The sequence below is a fragment of the Dipteris shenzhenensis genome, chromosome 8 (assembly GCF_047967505.1).
Source record: "Dipteris shenzhenensis isolate YYH24624 ecotype China chromosome 8, Dip_SZ_1.0, whole genome shotgun sequence".
NCBI classification, from domain to species: Eukaryota; Viridiplantae; Streptophyta; class Polypodiopsida; order Gleicheniales; family Dipteridaceae; genus Dipteris; species Dipteris shenzhenensis.
Window position 1 is genome coordinate 31,498,545 of NC_141603.1, and position 17,366 is coordinate 31,515,910.

The following is a 17,366-nucleotide window of genomic DNA, read 5'->3' on the forward strand; positions in this document are numbered from 1 at the left end:
AACTGATGTTACAGCCAGGGTGGCATGGGAGACCTTGATTCTTCCTAGAAGAGAAGGGGGTTTGAATATCATTGACCCAGATCTACAGTGCAGAGCTTTACTCTGCAAGTCCGTTGTGAGAGGGCTTATGCCAGGACAAGAGCCTTGGAAGGATTTTTTTATCAGATGCATACAGTCTCGCACGCCCACTTCAGGAGAGGATTGGACACACAGTACTAGATGGGTTTTCACCACAGCCCACCTCAGGTCTCCCTCTTCCCCTCTTATGGTTGCTATCCTAAAAGCATGGGCTAGCTTCAGGCGTACTCTTCGCAGGATTCCCCTATCCACCCGTGAAGAGATTGAAAGGCAGCCTATCATGTGGAATGACAGGATTTTGGATGAGCTTGGCAGACCACTTGGAGCTTCTCCTTACATGCAGTGGCCAAGATGGGAGAGGGGCCCTGCATCTACAGTGGGAGCATGGAAAGCCTCCAGGAAGCTTCCTGCAGACCAACAGGCCCAGATGGTTCTCCTGGATAGGGGCATTTTCCAGATTGGGAGTTCCTTTACAGGTGATTGCTTTTCTTGACCCACATGAGGATGCCTTAGTATTTGATGTTTCTTCGAGGGGCAAGCTGTCCACATCCACAGACGATATCTTGTTGGAGGTACCGTTTCAGCCAGTCAGGATAGTGGGCTTCATGGAGCATGGCTCTCTTTCATAGTGGTACTTGGATCCTGACCCGCTTCTCCTCGCCCTTGGCTCATGGAGGCTGTGGCTCTATGGAGGTGTCCCAATTAAGTTTTTGCAGTGGGACACTGGGGATAGATGAAGGGCACCGAGAGAAGGGCATCCCCTTCTTTCGTTACACGGTCAGTAATGCCAGGAAATTCCAGCTCAGCTCTAGGGGTTGGAAGCCTACCAGAGCTCCTCATTGGGAGAACTTTCAAATTTCTGCTGACTTGCAGAGAATTTTTTTGCAGAGGCTCTGGAAATTCCACCGGAATAGAAAAATCACTCTCTTCTTTTGGCTTTTTATTCATGGTGGGATAGCAGTGAACCATTGGAGATCCAAGTTCGGAGCTGACCCTTCTTGCCCTCGCTGCCTTTCTGCTTTGGAGACAATACAGCACTGCCTATGGGATTGCAGACAGGCAAGAATCGTATGGAAGGGGATTGCAAGACCTTTCAGTACTTTTGTTCGCCTACCTTTCTATATGACCTGGGGATCAGTGGCTTGGCTTACTCTTTCAGGGCCCCATGTATTTTTTTAGAGACTTGACTCCTCTTGGGCTCTTCACGTCCGACGACACCTTGTGGAGTCGTGCTCTCTAGAGGATGTTCCGGCCACTCTTTTCAGGGCTGCTCACTCCTCAGTCGACTCTCCATGGGAGATCCTAGCTAGCATTGCAGCATGGCACATTGGGAGAGCCAAATGCACCGAGGCTTTGGAGGATTCTCAGGTTCACCCTTCTCAGATCTTGGCCAGTACTTGGACAGATATGATACACACTCTGATGGCCATTTGGGCGACCATGCAAGGATCATCTCGAGCAGCCTCCTCCAGGAGAGTTACTTTTCTCAGAGATTGGAGAGACTCTCCCTTCTTTGTTGAGACTCCTACAGGGTTGAGATGGCATTTTCAGCCTCAGCCTTGGTTTCTTTCTACCTCATTCCTCTGAGGTGTTTTTATTACATGCTTAGCATGGTGTATTTCCGCACAGAGCTTGCTCTAGCGGGTTTCTTTCTTACTTAATAGAAGTCTCTTTTTTGAAAAAAAAAAAAAGAAACTGGTTTGGATGCATATCAGGCAATCGCAGCCTGATATAGTTGCTTTGCAAGAGCATAATCAGCATATGTATGATGGTTAGATAGGAATGATATCTTCTATGCTAGAGACCACTCCTTTTCTGGTTTGGCTTTTTTGGTAAAGCACGACCTTCAACCTGTTGTGGCTCTCAATGATCGTGATTCACCATGGTAGATGGATTATTGTTCAATGCCTTGTTCAAGGGGAAATTTTTAAATTTGCTGCCTTGCCTAAAGCTTTTGCTGATTAATAATAGTTATCTGGAGCATGCTAACTTTAAAGCCTTGGTCTTTGATGCTATTCAGCCTCTCTCTTGTAAGATACACATTGGTTTGGATTATGCCTGGCACGCTTTTGTTGCTCTCATGCAAGCAACTATTCGGGATTATGGCAAATCCTATATGCAAGCCACAAGGGAACTGTAGCACATGCCAAATTTACTTGTCAGAGTTTGACTGAGCTTGCTCATCTTCACCCTTTGTCTTCACAGGAAAGCATGCTCTTATGTCAGGCTCAATTCTCTCTTCAATCCAATGATCGTAGAAAGCTTGCTAAATGGGAAACCCGATCCAAACAACGGGCTTTTTGCTCTTCCAAGAAATTTTTAAGAGTTTATACTACAAAAGACAGGCTGCCAATATCTGTCGGATCCAGAGTCGTGTCTGCATGTCAGCTTCTTTTGCAACATGTTCATCCAATTCTGCCTGATGCTCAGGCTTTGGAACTTGAACATCCCTTCATTGAAAGGGAATTTTCTAATGCACTGAGATCTTGTGACAGATGGAAATCTCCAGGATGGGATGGTCTCACTATTGAATTCTTTCTTGCATTCTGGTATCTTCTTAAATTCACCTTGTTGCAAATGGTATATATAGCATGGCAAAATCAGCAGATGCCTATGTCATGGAAAAAGGGTCTTCTCACGCTGATTCCAAAGAAGCAACTATGTGATTCACTTGGTGGCCAATCACGCTCATGCCAATCATTTACAAGATCATTGCCAAAATGGTGGTTGATCGGATTAAAGGTTATTTACATGATGGGTTGCATCCCTACCGGCTTTGTTCCACGTCGCCATATCACAGATAACATTGCCAATGCTTATATTGGGATTGAATATGCCAAATACACGCAGCAGGATGTTCTACTCTTGCAGGTAGATATTGCAAAAGCCTTTGACACAGTTCAATGGGATTTCCTCTCACAAACTATGCGAGCTTTGGGGTTTGGACAAAAAATGCAGCAGGTTATTTACTGGCTTTACAGAGATAGCAATGCGGCTTGCATTCTTTCTGGGGATATCTCTGATGAGTGGACTCTTCGTTGTTTGGTCCACCAGGGATGCCCTCTTAGTGCTTTACTATATGCCATTGCTACTCATCCTATGCTGCAATATATTGATCATCTTGTGGCTATAGGATCACTTTATGGCATCGCAGCATGGTTGCTCAAGCTTATGTTGATGATTCTTTCTTTACCCCGAAGAATTTTTCATGATCTTGGTGCCTTGATGCACGCTCTCTCTGTTTATGGTTTGGCAGCTGGTCTTCATGTTAATTTTCAGAAGTCTAAGCTGCTCCCTTTGCATTCCAAAGACTGGCATAATCTATTATGGCCCGGGGATATCATTCCACCCACTCAGTTTATTCGTCATCTTGGTTACCCTTTGGGGTGGGAACTCACTCGCCGACAACAAATTGATTGGGTTTTGGCTAGGCTTCGAAAAAAGCTTGAGTATTGAAAATTGGCAACTTGGCCTTTGCACGCTCATCTTCGGATAGTGCAGTCCATCCTTGTGGCATATATTCAATTTTACTTGCCATTGATCATGTTCATAAGGCAGATCTTACATCTTTCATGTCCGTCTTTATGGAAATCTTCTGGCGACCCAATCATGGCAGAAAAAGTCTCAGGCTGCTTTCGATGCATCACATCTGTTCTCCCAAGATGCATGGTGGATTGAACATCACGGATATTCATGTGCATATTCTTGCCCACAGGGGAAAAATGTTGCTGCAATTTCTGCATGCAGCCTTGGGTTTTTATGATTAGGACTCTAGTCACTCATATCAGTATTTCTGCGTTTGGTCATTGGCAACTCGATCAATGGGATTTCTTTTTTGGCTGCACTGATGGCACTTTGCCTGGCTGCCCTTTTGTCTCCTGCTTGCTTCTTGACTAGAAGCATGTTCTTTCTCATCTGGAATGGAATGGACGGTAATCTAGAACCTCGACGTTCCTACTTTGTCTCGTTTAAAGGCATCACCTCGGTTGCTAATGTTATAGATGATGTTGGTACTGTGCTCCCCTTTTCTCTAGCAACCACTACATATGGATTGGGGCTCTCATTATCGTTCTTTGTGGCTCGCCATATTACTTCTATGCTTTCGCCTTTTGTTCCGATTCCTCCTTTGGAGCTCCAGGACCGGTTGGAAGATTGGACTTTAACTTCTCCAAGGTCCTTTCTCGTCCTTTGAGGCTATCTCAGATTACTGTACTTGCATTGTATAGAATCCTTTGCCTCAACCTTGGGTTTCAGAGAGAGGTGAGAGGTGATTCTGTTTGGCAAATGCATCGCCCAGCCAACTGGTGGAGGAAAAGATTACAACAACTTTGGGCCTATAAAGTACCGCTTCAGCAACATGTTTTCTTTTGGCGAGTTCTTTTGGGAGTGTTTCCATCTGGACAGCTATTAGCTCATCGACACATTGCTCCTGCACTTTGCCACAGATGTTCTGCTTCTTCAGAGACTGTGTCTCACTTGTTTTGGCATTGTCCGTGCTCTCATGAGTTTTTTTATCAGTTTCATCTTTTCTTCGTTTGGATTCGCTACTAGGCACTATGGACTTTATGGAGTATAGGAATTGTAAATTCTTTGGTGATCCTACTTTCTCTCTGCCGACACTGCCTCCAGATCTCACAGGAGGGCTTCATCACACCTCCGGGTTACACACAGCTTCATCTACCACATGCGCTCCGGATCTCCCTCGGTCAGTTTAGGGTTCGAGAGCGGACGCGCAGAGGGTATCCCATGAGAGGGCCGCCTTTGCCCACTTTGCGACTTGCAGGAGATCGAGTCGGAGGAGCACTTTGCTTTCAAATGTCCTATCTATTATGCCATTCGAGGCCGGTACCACTGCCTCTTCCGCGACGGATTCAGCCCCCTCCCACACATGCTGCAGTTCTCGGATCAGCGATGCCTCGCTGCTTTCTTACATGAGATGACTCGCCACCGAGATACCTCTCTCTGAGCACGGCGACACGCGCAGCACACACAACGTGAGGACACCCAGCGGCCCATCACTGATTTCTTCCAGTTACAGGATACCTCTCCTCAGTCTAGCCGACGACGCGGACGTGAGCGAGAGCCAGAGCCACGACAGCTGCGCGAGCGGACAGACTCACACATCCGGGTCCATGACATCTCGTCTCTGCTCTCTGCCCGCCCCACCGGGGTTACCGTTGCCCTCATCCACAGGGCCACCCGCCACCCCCGACGACCGAGCTCGACTAGGCCGCATGACGTCAGAGGCCAATCATCTATCGCAGGGTTTTTTCCGGCCTTCCATTTGACGGCCCCTCTATGATTGGTCTCTGACGATCACCACCTGCACATATATATTGTATCTCCCCCCTCTGTCCCATTTTTGGTGCCCTCCCCTTCTTTTTTGTATCATTTGGAGGTAGACACATATTTTTTGTATCAGGACTAGACACACCGTCCTTCATAACCTCTTTTTTGTAGAAACGGTTGGTTGGCCCGTTTTGAGACCACCACCGTTATGCTCATTGTATCAGTTATCTTTAGTCTCATAGACCTTCACGGTCCCCCGAAGACTTTAATAAACTTTCTTTTCTTTCTTTCTTTCTATTTGGCTTTTTTAGGCGTTCTCTGCAACAATCTTTCTTTTATTGCTTGCAGACCCGCTGCATAGATCATGAGGTCTTTTTGGCATATACTGAAATTTTCAGTTGATGTAATTGTAGCACCTTGTTTTGAGGTTGCTACTCATATAATGTAATCAATCAAAGATTTCACCAAAAAAAAAAAGATGTGTGTGTGTGTGTGTGTGTGTGAGTTTTGAGAAAGGAGGAGCGACCTCTGCCCGTACATCCCCGTCAAGGCCTCCGTACAGCATCCCTCTTCCATCCGTACATCTGTACAGCCCCCGTACAACGTCTGTATGCTGTCCGTACGTCCATCCAGGACCCGGTTTGCAGTTCTGTACAGTTTTGCCAGCGCTACCTCCGTACAGTTCCGTAGGGCCTCCGTACATGCCCTGCTGCAGTTCCGTACAAGTTTTGGGCAGGCCCTGTCTTCAGCTCCGTGGTCATTTGCTGTTTTCGTACAGTCCTGCTTCTGTACGCTGCTTCTTCTTGCTGCTGCTATCAGCCCTCTCGATTTCCTGGCTGTCTACCCCTGAGTTTACTCCTCCCTCCCTCCCTCCTTTTTTCCCTAGCTGTTTTTGCCCTTTCTGTGACCTCTTGCAGAGCTTCCTTTTTCTAGTCCAGTCCTTTATTCTTTCTCCTTTTGTTGTTCTATATATATCGCACATTCTTTACCTTTCCTCTTCTTCAGAAAATGGCAGAGTGCCCATATGCAAAGACTTTTCATAAAGAAAGATCAGTCCAAAGTAAAAATGATCTTCACCCTATTGTGGCCTTCAATGATCACCATGGTTAATGGATGATCATACAATGCCTCATTCAAGGCGACATCTTTGAATTTGCATCAGTATATGCTCCTCAATCTTCCGGGAGTCGAGCTTTGGTATGGGATGCCATGCATAAATATCCCTAGCGGCATTATGCTTTTATCTGTGGTCTTTTCAATAATGCCCCACAACCGGGAGATAATACCTCAAGCCACACTCACATGTTGGCTTCTGAAAAGCAGACATGGTCTGATTTTTTGCTTCAGTTGTCTCTCGCTGATCTCTGGAAGGAATTGCAGCCCATGCTTCTAGGTTATACCTTTCAGCATAATTCTCAATCTTCATATTAGGCACGCTTGGACATATGGTATCAGGTTGATCCACAGCACTATGATGCCTTCACTTGTCAGGTTTGGATAGACCATGCTTTCATATACTCTGATCATGCTCCTCTTTAGCTGATGCTCCTCTGATCATGCTCCTCTTTAGCTGAGGCTCTCTCTGCATGACTTTCCAGATGACAGATTGGCTTGTAGATGCCTTTTGCTGATAAATAATGGTTACCTTGACCATGTTGATTTTAAAGCCATGGTTTCTGATGCCATTCTGCCTCTTTCTCATCAGATGCACATTGATCTAGATTATGCATGGCAGGCTTTTGTAGCAAGAATGCAAGCTGTTATTTGGGATTATGGTAAATCCTACATGCAGGCCACACAGGAGACCGTGAAGCATGCCAAATACACTTGCTAGAGTTTGACAGATGTCAGTCATCTTCGGCCTTTGTCTTCAGAAGAAAGCACGCTATTATGCCCAACTAAATTTTGTCTCCACTCGAATGATCGAAGAAAGCTTGCTAAACGGGAGACCCGATCTAGGCAAAGGGATTTTTTGGATAAAGCTTGCTCTTCCAAGCAATTCTTTAAAAGTTTGCATTACTAAAGACAAGCTGCCAATATTTGTCGGATCCGGATGCCTCATGGTTCTTGGTCCTCATCTCAGAGCTTGCTGCTTTTTGTGTGCAACACTTTTCATCTCATTTTGGGCATGTGGACATTCTTTCTCCTCAGGTTGTGTCTGCCCGCCAGCTTCTTTTGCAGCATGTCCATCCCATCCTCTCTGATGCTTAGGCTTTGGAATTGGAAATTCCTTTCATTGAAAGAGCATTGTCGGATGCTGTTAAATCTTGTGAAAGATGGAAATCTCCCGGACGGGATGGCCTCACTATGGAATTTTTTCTTGCTTTCTGGGATATCCTCAAGCAGACTTTGCTGCAAATGGTCAATTCAGCCTGGGAAAATCAGCAAATGCCTATGTCATGGAAAAAAGGACTTGTCAAGCTCCTTCCAAAAAAGCAGTTATGCGATTTGCTCATTGGTTGGAGACCAATAATGCTCATGCCAATTATTTACAAGATCATAGCCAAAATGGTTGTTGATCGTATTAAAGGTTATTTGTATGATGGGTTTCATCCTTCGCAATATGACTTCGTTCCCCGTAGGCATATCACAGATAATATTGCCAATGCTTATATTGGAATTGAATATGCCAAATACACACATTAGGATATTCTGCTCTTACAGGTGGATATTGCAAAAGCCTTTGATACAGTTCAATGAGAATTCATCTCGCAAACAATGCGAGCTTTGGGGTTTGGAACAAAAATGCAACAGATTATTTACTAGCTTTACAGGGACAGCACTGTGGCTTGCATTCTTTCTGGAGATCTCTATGATGAGTGGACTCTTCGTTGTTCGGTCTGTCAGGGATGTCCCCTTAGTGCTTTATTATATGCCATTGCTACCCATCCCATGCAGCAATATATTGATCATCTCGTGGCTACAGGCTCCCTTCATGGTTTGGAATTGGATGCAAATCGCAGCATGGTTGCTCAATCCTATGCTGATGATTCGTTCTTTACCCCGAAGTATACGTAGAATGATCTTTCTGCTTTGATGCAGGCTCTATCTGTTTATGGTTTGGCAGCTGGTCTTCATGTAAAATTTTAAAAGTCCAAGCTGCTCCCATTGCATTCTAAGACTGGCATAGTCTTTTGTGGCCCAGGGAAATCATTCCACCCACTCAAATTGTTCGTCATCTTGGTTACCCTTTGGGGTGGGGTCTCACTCGTCGTCAACAAACCAATTGGGTGATGGTCAAGCTTTGATAAAAGCTAGAATATTGGAAATTGGCAAGCTGGCCTTTGCATGTTCAGCTTCGGATAGTACACTCCATCCTTGTGGCATATATTCAATTTTACTTGCCTTTGATCATGTTCACTAAGGCAGATCTTACATCTTTCATGTCTGCCATTATGGAAATCTTTTGGCGTTCCAAACATGGCAGAAAAAGTATCAGACTGCTTTCAGTGCATCAACTTTGTTCTCCTAAGATGCATGGTGGTTTGAACATCATGAATATCTAGGTGCACATCCTTGCTCTTAGGGGAAAAATGTTGCTACATTTCCTGCAAGGTGATCAGCCTTGGGCTCTTATGATTAGATCTCTAATTACACATATCAGTATTTTTGCCTTGGTCACTGGCAAATCAATTATTGGGATTCCTTATTTGGTCGTATCGATGGCACTTTGCCTCGCTGCCCTTTGGTCTCTAATTTGCTTCTTGATTGGAAGCACATCCTCGCTCATCTGGAATGGAATGGTCGACAGTCTTTGATGGGTAATTCTTTGCGAGCTGAAAGCATTCACTGGACGACAGTTTTTCAGTCTCCACTGGCTTTATAGGAACCTCGTCGTTCCTATTTTGTTTCTTTTAAGGGCATCACTTATGTTGCTGATGTTATTCAGGATCATGGCTCTGTGCTACCTTTCTCTCTGGCAGCTACACGGTATGGCTTGGGCTCTCATTATCGTGCTTTGTGGCAACGAATTGCTTATATACTTTCGCCATTTGTTCCGATTCCTCCTCTAGAACTTCAGGACAGGTTGGAGTTTTAGACTTTGACTTCACTAGGGTCCTCTTCTCGCCCTTTGAGGCTATCTCAGATTACGGTGCCTGCATTTTGCCTCAACCTTGGGTTTCAAAGAAAGGCAATTCTATTTGGCGAATGCATCACACAGCCAAGTGGTGGAGAGAAAGAGATTAAAGCAGCTTTGGGCTTACAAAACTCGTCTTCGACAACGGGTTTTGTTCTGGCGAGTGCTTCTGGGCATTTTTCCGTCTGCACAGATGTTGGCCTGTAGACACATTGCTCCTGCTCGTTGCCACGGATGCTTGAGTCCTCAGGAGACTGTGCCTCATTTATTCTGGTTTTATCCATGTTCTCGTGAGTTCATCGATCTTCTTCACCTAGCGCCTGCGAGCGAGATTCCCGACTAGTCTTTTTGGAAAGTCTTTCTAGCTCTTTGGTTTTCATCCACCTAGACCAGAGTTTCATCTTTTCTTTGTTTGGGTTCGCAATTGGGCACTTTGGACTTTATGGATAGACAGGAACTGTAAAGTCTTTGGTGATCCCATATTTTCTTTATTTGGTTTTTTAAGGGTTCTCTGCAGCAATCCTTCTTTGATTGCTTGCAGACGCACTACATAGATCATGATGTATATTTAGCATACACTGAGATTTTCTGTTGATGTACTTTTGGTTGCCTCGTTTTGAGGTTGCCACTCTTGTAATATAATCAATCAAAAGTTTTCACTAAAAAAAGTGTGTGTGTGATACAATCGGCCATGATGAAGTCTCTAATAGAATTGAGCACTACTTGGACTCCACATTGTTGGTCTGAGCCATTCTCTAGGACTAGAGTGCCTCTTAGGGTACATTTCATTAAGCAGTCACTGGGCTCCTATCGGCGAAGGTACTACAGGAGAGGTGCGGGAGGCCTTCTGACAACAGAGCTTGAGAGAGACCAATGAGATAAGGAGGTTTTGGATCAGCGGACCAAGATTTTGGGCTGTGAGTACTAAGGGAGAGAGAGCAGAGTGTGTGAGCAAGAGAGCAAGAGAGTAGGAGAGTGAGAGCTGAAAGCAATAGTTTCAATAGAAGAGTGTGATACAACTGAAGAGTGGGATAGGTTTTGTCTAAGTGACAAAACCTTATCCTTCACTAACCGTAGTTAGTGAACTAATTGTGGTTAGGGAGAAAAACCTCTAAAATGAGGGAAAAGTGTCCCTAACCTACTTATTACATTACATTGGTCACTGCTAAATTATAACAATAATTCTAACACCCCCCTGCAGTGCCAATGTCATGTATAAGGAAATGATCAATCACCAAAAGGAGATAAGTTCAGGGCACTGCGAAATGCCTCAAACTTTTCACGTGGAAGTGCTTTGGTGAAAATGTATGCAACATTGTCATGTGTTGACACATAGATCATATTGATCTCTCCTGCATGCAACTTCTCTCTGACGTAGTGATAGTGAACCTCAATGTGCTTCGTGCGAGCATGAAACACAGGATTCTTTGCCACTGCAATAGCACTCTGACTATCAGTGAGAATTGGAGAAGGACCCTCCAATGAAAGATGAAGATCAGCAAATAAACAACGCAGCCAAACACATTCAACTGTCGCTGTGAAAGCTGCCCTGTACTCAGCTTCACATGAGGAGGTAGCCACTGTAGACTGTTTCTTGCTCAACCAAGAAATACAAGCTTTGCCCAAAAAGAAACAATTGCCACTTGTGGACTGCCTAGTGTCATAGTCTCCAGCCCAATCTGAGTCACTGTAGGCATGCATCTGCAAGTCACCCCCCCGGGAAACATCAAGCCAAAAGACTTTGTACCTTGCAGGTAACGGAAGATGCGTTTTACAGCCTGCCAATGCATAGTCTTTGGGCTGTGCATATACTTGCTCACCTGAGAAACTGCAAACTGAATATCAGGTCATGTATTGCAGAGATAAATGAGGCATCCAACAGCCTGACTATAGAGTGTGACATCAATTGATTCACCTGCATCATGCATTGTAAGCTTCAGCCCCGGCTCCATGGGAGTAGCTATGGGCTTACAATCCTGCATGTTGAATCTATCCAAGAGTTTCTGCACATACATGGATTGAGACATAACGATGCCACTTTTCTCTTGAGTGAACTGGATCCCCAAATAAAAGTGTAGCAGCCCCAAATCTGACATGTCAAAAGTGGTCTGCAATTCAGCTTTAAAATCTGCAATATTATCCTCATTTGACCCTGTGAGCAGTAAGTCATCTACATAAAGAATGATGACTAAAATATCCCCCCCATCCTTCTTGATGTTGGACTATTGTGCAGCCCCTTGCTGGTTAGAAAGGCATGAATTTTGGCATACCATGCACGTGGGGCTTGTTTCAGCCCATACAAAGCTTTATTCAGCTTGCATACCTGAAGTGCATTTCCTGAAATTTGAAAGCCCGGAGGTTGTTTGACATAAACCTCTTCCAATAAGTCTCCATTAAGGAAAGCTGTTTGAATGTCCAACTGATGAACATTCCATTGAAAATTTGCAGCCATGGCTATAACTAACCAGATGGTTGTCATTCTGGATGTAGGAGCAAAAGTCTTCTCATGGTGTTGAATTTTCTGACTGTACGGACAAAATCATACGGATTTTCAACAGTAATTTTTTTTTTCCTTGACAAGCAAACTGTACAGACTGTACGGATTTTTCTGACTGTACAGACGAAATCGTACGGATTTTTGACAGTACACAAAAAAAATTTCGGATTTTCTGACAGAGCGTATGGACAGAAAACGGACGTCAAAAGGAACCTTGAGGGTGTCAAACTGAGGGAGAAACAAGCAGCTGTAGCGTGGGAGCACGAGGGCTAGCACGGAATCTCACACACACACTCACACACTCTCTACCACTTGGGAACACACACAGGCCAACACTTGGTGCTCTACACTTATGAAAACATAAAACGCCAGCATAAATTGTTCTTGAAACACTCACACTTAGCCCCCCCCCAAAAAAAAAACCTCATGACTCCCACTGCTCTACACTTAGGAATGCATAGAGACCAACTCAATAATTCTTGAAATACTTCTCAAAACTGCTCACCCTAGGCTGTGATATGCAGGAGATGCAGCAGTGAAATACTGCATACAAGTAGATGACCTAGCCTCTGTAGTACCATGGCCATGGGCAGGAAGGCCTATGATATGGATGCCAGGTTGCAGTTAACTAGGTCCTGGACCAGATTCTTCTGTGACATACTAAGCTTGTTTATTCATGACATGCTGAATATGAATCATTGTCTACGGTAAATTTCCTTCTTTTTTTCAAAGAGGGGTGTTGCTGCATGGTGAGTAATGAAACGTTTTGGGCCATTGAGAGTGAGTCTCCCATGTAGGAGAGGTTCATGAAATAAGTTTTTCCGAGTCACATACTTCTGTGCACAGGATAAAGCATCATGGGACCTTATAGAAGCAAGAGCAGACATTAGGGTTTATTTGCAAACTTCAGCATGATAATAATGTTAAACTGTGCTCAGGGAGAGAGAGAGAGAGAGAGAGAGAGAGAGAGTGCACGTTTTCATACTTCCTTCACACATATTCACCGTAGGGCACAAATTTGTGGATCATAGAGACAGATTTCATTTTGCAAGCAGCAGCACAGAAATAAGGTAGGAGTGATGGTTTAGCTTGGCGTAGGGATCTTAGGAGATTATTTAGGTAGTGGAGTGGAGTGGGTGGGGAAGGGATCTAGGCTTATTGCCTTGCTTTGCTCCATATATTCTGTACCTTGTGCTGGTGCAATACGCTCACCAGCTTGACTGCGTCATTGAGGAAGGTGAGACTTAATTTCAAAATGCTAGTGGCATGTCATGGTCAGAGGTGCACCGCATATGGAACAATGCATTCACAGAAAAGATACATCTGTCAATTCTTTTTTCCTTTAATATATTGCTTCTATCTTGTCAATATCAATGCTCACTTTTTTGTTACTTCTACTGAGTACAGGCCATAGAGAGGCTTAAAAATGCTGAGAACAAGTATCTGATGTCCATGAGACCTGCTTCGTTGCTGTAAATCATGGAAACATGCAAATCGCAACATTTCCAATGCAGCACTTATCATCTGTGAGCTGGGCATTTTTCTGGGAAAGGCCTATCATTTTCCAGGTTCTCCTCTTCTGTATTCTCTCCAAATATATAGTTGTAGGATAAATGCAAAAAATAAAGACGCTTCTTGCATTTAGTTGCTTATCTAGCTGGTTGAAATGGTAAGTTTTATCCTGACAGGATGGAAAAGTATGTGGATCAGAGGGAGAGGTAGCTCAAGAAATCTCGACCAGCGATGTGGGAAATCTTGTCTGTTGGGTCTCTTGAAGATCAACTGTCATATCTGAGGCTGGACGTTTTGTTGTGGGAGTCTTTAGTTTCAAAATTTTGTACGCTTACAGATTCTACGGCAAAGACGGAAAATGGGTTGAAAGCAGGGAGGGTTGTGCTTCTTGCTGTGAAGCAACAGCTGAATAGAAAAATGATGTTTTTTCCTTTCGTAATTGTGGAGAAATCCCCCCCCCCCCTCTTTTCACTCTTGCTTCCCACGGACAAGGATCTTAAAATTATGTCGTTACCTGTCAGTGGATATAGATATGCGTGTGCATCAATTTATGTAGCTACCAAAAATGTCAAATTATTACTAGTGCAATGCATTGCCATATATATAAAAGTTCACTTCTTAACGCATTAAATTGTTGAAGCTATGATTAGCCTAATGAAACTTATTTCGTATATTATTTCTTCAGATGGCTTGTAATCCTTGTTTGACTGTGTGATGCTCAATGTAACACGAACATTAGAGTACAAGAGAAAGCATTCATATGAGATTGTTTGATTCCTTCAGCGATTGTTATTATTATCTTGTTGTCACTATCATCGTTATTTCTCATGTCGTTGTAGTTGTCTTTGTTGTTGTTGCTTTGCGTTCTTCTTCCATAGGTTGCTTGAATGTTTACTGGCTAATTAATTGTGAGTTGTTTTTGGTAGTTCTTTTCCTGGATAAAGTCTTAAGGAGGTTTTAAGGAGAGTATCTTTTGTAGACTCTTTTCTGTAGTTTTCAATGTTAATAAGTTGAAAGGCAATGGTGTCTAGTGACTCAAGCTTTGTATATGTTGTCGATAGTAGCTTGTTGTAATGCTAAATTGTTGTTTGTATTTCGTAAAGTGTCATTGTGTTTTCTTTTTGTTGCACTATCAGCAAGTTGTTTGGAAGCATGGCTCCAATAACAAATAGAGGCCACCTAAAATGGGGGAAGGGCTAAGGAGAAAACAGCCCAAGAAGCGAGTTGCCTAAGAAAATAAGGACCAAAAGGAGGCAACCCGATGAAAAGAACAACAAAAAAAGAGAGAAAAATAAGAACGAGACAAAAAATGAGATAATTTCGACCCAAATCATGGATATGAAGAGCTTATCAAGGACGATGGAGCTTCTACCAAGACGAGGGCAAGAAACACCTCGAACAACCAACCCCTAACTTGAACAACATTAAGTTTGTAGTCCATTCATTCGAATAGTGTACATCTAGTATAGCTACTCCAATAAAACCACCTATGGGGAATGAAGAAATAGGATCCAAAGTGTGTGTCTTGTATAGCTACTCGAACAAAACGACCTATGAGGAATGAAGAAATAGGATCCAATTAGAGCGTTGTTGCAAAAATAATCTCGTAAAAACAAGGTAAGTCACGGAAGGGTCTCTTTCCAACTATTTTTAGATCCATGCTCGCAGGGACAACTTAGTTAGCAATCCAGGTCTTCAAGAATCCCATTTCTCAATTCATATTCAAACACGAGACAAAATCTTGGAACCAAGTAAGTTCTAGAATCTCCTTCCCACTATTCCTACTGAGTGCGCTACGATTTACTCCATAGGAACATGATCTTGCCAGATTGGTTGAAATGATATCGAATCGCTCTGGGTATAACTCAAGGGCTCGTATTCTTGCGTTGGGGATCAAATCTGTGCCTTCTCCTCAAGGACTTGAAGTCCACGAACATTCTGTTCGAATGATGGTATAATACCTCTGGTTGCACATTATGGGCTTGTTGGAATTATCTCTGGCAAGTTGTCATTTTTTGAAAATTCCTCGCGAAAACTCAACTCTAGTAAGAAATACATAGAAAAGATGGACGTATACGGATTCAGGGTGGTGTTTCTAGAGCTCCTCATAGGATAGAAGCTGATTTCGTACATTGGGGACGAGGACTCGAATCTAATGAACTAAGTGATAAGGTTGCAGAAGGATGGCCGAGTTGGTGGTAGTTGAGACTTGCATGTTCCATGTAGAGTGCTTAAGCTTGCAATTCTATGCTTGAGCAAGTAGCCAACACAAAGGCCAACTATGTTATTGCTTCAATTATCGATGGTGTGGGAGGGAGTGTGTCGCCTCTAAGAAGCCCTAGATCAAGCGTGAATGAGCTACTTCTATTGTAAAAGAACATCAAAATTGAGGGGATTATCTACGTTTTCGCTAGATTGTAGCAAACTACGCCATTCGGTTTCACTGAAATGTTGTTGTAACCTTTCAAAAATTTCGCTAACAAAATTTCTTCTATGTTCTCACGTTGTGTTCTGATGTTTGAGGCTAAACTAGTGTGAAACCCATGGCAAGCCATGGCCTCTATTTGCATGGTGAAATGCAAAATAGAGCACATAGAATCTTGAAACTCTATAACTTATGAGAAAAGTTCATGAATCTATCAATTAATCTATGTCATGTGTTCATTACATGTTTTAACTTTAAATATTGTGTGTTGCTTCAATAATTTTTATTGTCGTTGTTCATGTTGACTCTTCAACTCCATGAAGGTATTGCCATTACTTTTGAACCCTTGAAAAAGCCTTTAAAAGGATCCTCTATTGTGATGCTGTGGCTTGCAAGAGTTTTGTCATCCTCCATTGTGTTGCCCATATTGAAAGTCAAAATGGCTAGCATAATTGTCATTGAAACATGTGGCATGACACATGTTATATTGCTTGGGGATACATTGTCATATATGGACACTGGCACACGCTACATAGGCCAACCTCGGGCCTATTGGAAAAGCAAGAGCATGCAGGTGTTGGTGGAATGTGGATGCTTGTCCCTTATTAGAGATGTCACTTCAAATGTCATTGGAAAGCGGTCTTGTAGCAAAGACGAAGTGTAGGTTAGTGGCAAATCGATTCATTGTGTACAAAGGTAATCAGGCTTGACATCTTGGTTACCTCAGTATGGATGAGGACATTTTGGGTGGTGACATTGTGAAATGGGACATGTCCATTGTGGACATTCTCATACCTTTTTTCTAGGGAATTTGTAGGGCCACATTTCCGACAGCTTCAAGCAGAATCTGGTAAGATAGGGGCCCCATCACCCACTAAGACAAACATATATTCACTACATTTATCCAAAGACTACCATATTTTACGGTGAACTGCATAATAGGTCATTCCATGGCCAAACTCGTCACATTATGGTTCACAAATGTCTAACCAAAGAAATTGTTCCATGTATGCGATCTTAGCTCTTGGGCACTCAATGCGTCTATTGGGATTGTACACCTGTACAAGCCCTTTTGGACACTTGGATAAATGAGGTCTAATGGCCTAAGGCATGAATGAAGCCTCAAATGGCATTAGGCATTTATGACACATGGAATTTTGTCTTATGTATATGTGGTGAGTGTGAGGGTCTAGAGCTATCCCCCTAGTTCATGGTATCTACATTTTTGTGCTTCATTGCATAGAGGAAATAATTCTTCTTAAGTGGTCCTTATATGATGAAATGAACAATGCTGGAAGGTTGATGTATCTTTCATGCATGAGTAAAGGATGGGAAGCAAGAGCATGCTACCACATGGCAAGGAGGCTTTATCCCACATGTGAGCAAGCAATGCAAGAATGTAATTCACTCTTATCAAAGGGAGGTCATTTTCATGCAATAAAATATGTTAACTCCCAAGTGTCTCTATGAGTGCAAGTCTCAATCTT

The 17,366-nt window shown here is 43.3% G+C and overlaps 1 pseudogene across 1 annotated transcript in view; it reads left to right on the forward strand.

The window, feature by feature from the left end:
• LOC147899383 (flap endonuclease 1-B-like) overlaps nucleotides 1-13,764 on the forward strand; it is a 134,801-nt pseudogene extending 121,037 nt beyond the window's left edge. The window contains exons 15-16 of the transcript XR_015541408.1: nucleotides 13,350-13,510; nucleotides 13,631-13,764. The product of XR_015541408.1 is annotated as a flap endonuclease 1-B-like (transcript). The remainder of the gene's footprint in view (nucleotides 1-13,349; nucleotides 13,511-13,630) is intronic.
• The last annotated feature ends 3,602 nt before the right edge of the window (nucleotides 13,765-17,366 follow it).